Consider the following 4,825-nt stretch of genomic DNA (forward strand, 5'->3'; position numbering starts at 1 on the left):
CTTTGCAATTAATTAGATAAAAACAAAAGGGAATTCTGGTAACGCAATCACAAGGGACACTTAACATCAGAAAGCACTTAAAAGCAAACGCGGTTCTGCAAAAACAAAAAAAAATAGCATGCGCAAAGCTCAAAGGATGGTCAATGGATGGCCACTGCTAGGACACCACTTAAGTACTCTCTCGTGAGGCGACTAGAAGATGAATTGCTTTTTGGCAATGGCACGTGTATAATATTATATAAGCCTAAAGATGGGGCATCTTTGAGCTACACTCGCAATACACTATTTAATTCAGTGTTAAACAAAGGATCTAAATGGATTTATTTGCCGTTTTGGCATGCATTTTTCTACGATTTAAGATAACTTCGATTTATAGAAAACCCTTTATAGGAGTATTTTATAGTAAAGTTATGTACAGTTGAGGCAGAAAAACAGGCCCATAAATTATTGAATTAGGTTGCTTCAAGTAACAGAGTTATGGTTATTTTAATATTATATTTACTGGTACACTAGGGTATATGTTAAGTGTATTATAACTTTGTGACTCAAGGAAATGTTTGTAAAAGGCAGAACAAGGCATCTCCGATCGTATAAAGTATATATATATTCTTGATCAGCGTCAACAGCCGAGACGATGTAGCCATGTCCGTCTGTCCATCTGTCCGTCCGTCTGTATAGCTCTTTTCATATTTGCACGTAGATCAAGTTTATTTATAATATTTTCCGCGCCCACTTCCGCCTCTGCAATTCAACAAAAATCGAATAACAAGCTTTATTTTGAAGCTAGAGTACATAGAAAAATACCTTTATGATTCCTGAAAATTTGGTTGCCACCAGATAAAAATTGTCGTTATTGAAGAAAGACTTTTGAATGGGCAAAAACGCCTACCTATGATACTAGGGGTCTTAGTTGAATTGGTTGACGACATGGTAATTTTTGCTTTCTATGGTATATTTTGAATGTAATACTGTATCAATATACCATTTTTAGTATTTTCGGTATATTTTAAATTTAACACCGCACTGTTTTTGTTTTATTAAAAATGGGTAACGGGTATGTCTCAGTCGAGCACACTCAACTGCAGCTTTTTATATGTTTATTATATTTAAGTATTTTCAAATTTTGTATCATGTATGCTACTATTATCATATTATTTGTAAAAATAGTTCAATTTTAATCTTAAAATCGGATATCGATATTTATCAATGTTTTAAATATAAAACTTTGTATATAGTTGAATTTAACTTTAATATAAAACAAACATTACAAAAGTACTATAGATATTTTTATTAAGACACTTCGATCCAATTTAGTACATAACTAAACATTACTGTACAGATCGAATGTCTTAAATGCCTCAGTAAAGTGAGAGAACGATATATTATTGACATCTTAGAATATGATTAAATCATAAATCTTACGCTCATATAGATAATTTATTTCTTGGTACTCAGCTTAAATATACAGCTTAATTCTAATATCTGCTTATAAAGAGCTGTGGGCATAAATCAAAAAGCTTGCATAAAAGCCGGCTGAAATAAAATAAAGTTAAAGAAAATAAAAATAATAGATTTTCCACGGAAACCATAAATGCTTGCGGAATCGTTTCATGGCTTTTGCCTTTGTGAGTGCTACGTGATGGCAGCACGCAGTGCGTTTATTATCAATTTTCACGCTTCTCTAATGCCCCTTGCCCGATGTCCAGCCCCAACTCCACCCATCTCCAACCGCCCTAACTCTTGTGATTCCTGTTGCATTCATTTCAATTCCAAGCAACAAGTGTGCTGAGCCGAGCTGAACCGAATTGAATCTCGGACGCAGCCTCCTCAGGTTTTGGCATCCGCTGCTGTGACTGGCGGATAACTCAATTGCGTATTATCCGGACATTCTCATTGGCCCAACTGGTCCATATGTCACGCCTTCGCCCATCCACTGCGCAGGCTTCGTGTCCAGGTTGCGTCGCTTATATCTCGAAGAGCTCTATTGTGTTAATATTTATGTTAACATATTTGCAACAATTGTTTTTGCTTCCCTTGGACTGTCATTAATGTAAAATGAATTTAAGATTTAAACACATCTTTAATTTGATTAAATTCAGTTTCAGCAGTTTCTTAAAATGATACCACAAAATCCCAGAATAAATCACTGATTTAATGATACCCAAATTATAATTAAATTAAATTGAATCCTAATTTGTATGAAAGCTATTACGTTAATGCTATCAAGTTTTATTTTATATATATAAACCATTCACAAATTTCCTACTATATTATAGTCGATATTTATAATGAGTAATATATATTATATAATAAGGTTAAACACTCATGTCGAAGAATGCCACAGAAAAATCGGAAATAACTAGGAAAATTTAAAATAAATTGAAATTTTTATTATTATATTTGAATAGAGTATATAATTATATATTTTAGATACTTTTCTCATATTTAAGAGTCCATTACTTATCTCTATTTGTACGTAAATAATCGGTGCAATATAATTTTGTTTTAATTTAGCTTTAATATTGAAGGAATAGTAACAATGAACAATTGTAACAACTATCTACTATTAAATTGCTTAGGGATGGTAAGACTGTAATCTTAAAATTATTTCTACCCTAGAACATAAAAAAAAATCATAGCGTACTTTTGAAGACATTATATAAATGTAATTTTTTTAGAATTTTCCAATTATTGATTAAAATACACTTTAATAAAATGTATTAATGCAAAATCAATAAAAAAGCGATCAGAAAACCGTGGCGTCCTTTAATAAAAATGTTCTTTCTATTGCAAATCGATTCATAACTTTCACTAGGAAACAATGGACATCTCCAGTGGCTGACAGAACGTGAGAAAGTTTTGTGAACTTGCTGACGTCAAGTATTTTAATTTTGCGGTAGAATAAAGAGGCAAAACATAATAATAATTCGAAATATGCGTGGCATTTCTTAATGAAGTTCGTGGCAAATGCAAAAGCTTAAGACAAATGGCGCTATGTAAGCGAAGCTGGGCACCGTCATAGTCCTGGCATAGAGCGAGTGTAAGGATGTACTATCCTAAGCTGGCAAAAGGGGCACGTGCTGATATTTCAATTGAATGGCACCAAATATGCGACAGACACTCCCTCACACTAAGGAAGGGAAGGGAAGGGAAGGGAAGAGAAGGGAAACATCAATGCTAAATGAAAAATATTTCCCATCCACAACATACGCAAAGGCGTACCACTTGACATTTGAACTTTGTCCAAGAGCGAGAGAACGACAGAGAGAGAGAGAGAGGGAGACAGAGGAGTTCAACGATAGAATTTTAAATGCGGATGACAGCTGAAGTTTGTTCCCTCCATGTGTTGATGACTGGAGGGCTGTCTTGGCTTACTTTGAGTTGCATTTCAAACGGAATTATTCCCCACATTGTTGAACAAAAGGAAATTAAACATTTGCACTCGAGTTGCTTTTGTTTTCGGATTTCTCTGATAAAAGATGACCACCACAAAAATATTATCTCAGTTCCGATTCGACCCAATCCGTCCCATCTCGACCCGCACATGGTGAATCACATTGTTGCCAAACTAATTTAACTTGACAGCAAATTGTTTCCACATTTGTCATATCTCCGGAAGTCGCTGGATTCCGAAATCTGGTAAGATCGTATTTACAGTTGACCTCATAATTGCAATTCATTGCGGTATGAGTTTATTGCTTAAAATACTCCTTACTTTGCATTAGTAGCTTGTAATTTTTTTTTCATTGAACGCACGTCACAGATATTAAACACATAAAAAGTATTAACATTTAAATTTTGTTTCGCTTTCAGTAAAGATTTCTTATTTTAATCATTTCAAAGCTTCAAAATAAATAGATTTAAAGGTATTAGATTTATTAGATATTTTCATCTTACAACTTATACGAGCATTTGAGAATGATTTATTTAAAAAGTAGAATACATAAAATAAAAAATAAATAATCTAATATCTAATTTAAATAATAACAAACCTGTAAATTGTACTCTTAATAACGGTATTCTCTACCAAACTAACAACATAATTTATAAAAAATTACATTTTTATTGAAGAGTATTGAAGGCAGAATTATAAAATAGCAACTTACCCCAAAGTATGAAATTATTATATTATATTATATTATGTACATATATCATATAATACCATATTTTATTAAATTAATTTTTTTTGTATTATATAGTACTTTATATGATTGTGTTCGTAAAGTATCTGCCAGGAAACTACCCTCAATGAGAGTACTTTTGCTTGATTTCTATTGTCCTGCTTTCAGTGAAGTCCATTCCAACCACCCACATATGTCTTTTCATATGTATGTTTGTATATAGGAAATTCGTTTTGAAGTATGTCTGAACATACTTACAGTCGAATATGTATTATTTAATGCCATCCGTCATGGCAAATTTCTAGTCCATTAACTTTGAGGTTATTTGGCGACGCTACTTTAACACTTCAACGGCATTTAGGCCTTTTGATTTTCTTTTCTGTTGATTCTATAAGCATTTGTCGTATTTTTACGTTCGCTTTGAAATGGGCCTGGGACTAGCTTCCTTAAGTGTTTTGTAAATTGAGGTACTGGGGCAAAAATGTTGCTATTTCTTTGAATTGCAACGATTGCGTTTTAAAAAAGAAATCAATGTATTGTCGTAGAATTCTATTCGGTTGGCATACGAGTTGGCATATTTCTGACTATTTACAGTTTCTTTGCATGACATCAGTAATGTCGTAGTGCTCAAAGTGTGACCGAGACATTCAGACATCATTTAATACTGTATCTCTCGTAATCCGCGGCTCATTCGCGTGTTGATT

The sequence above is a fragment of the Drosophila sulfurigaster genome, chromosome 3 (genome assembly GCF_023558435.1).
Source record: "Drosophila sulfurigaster albostrigata strain 15112-1811.04 chromosome 3, ASM2355843v2, whole genome shotgun sequence".
NCBI lineage: Eukaryota > Metazoa > Arthropoda > Insecta > Diptera > Drosophilidae > Drosophila > Drosophila sulfurigaster.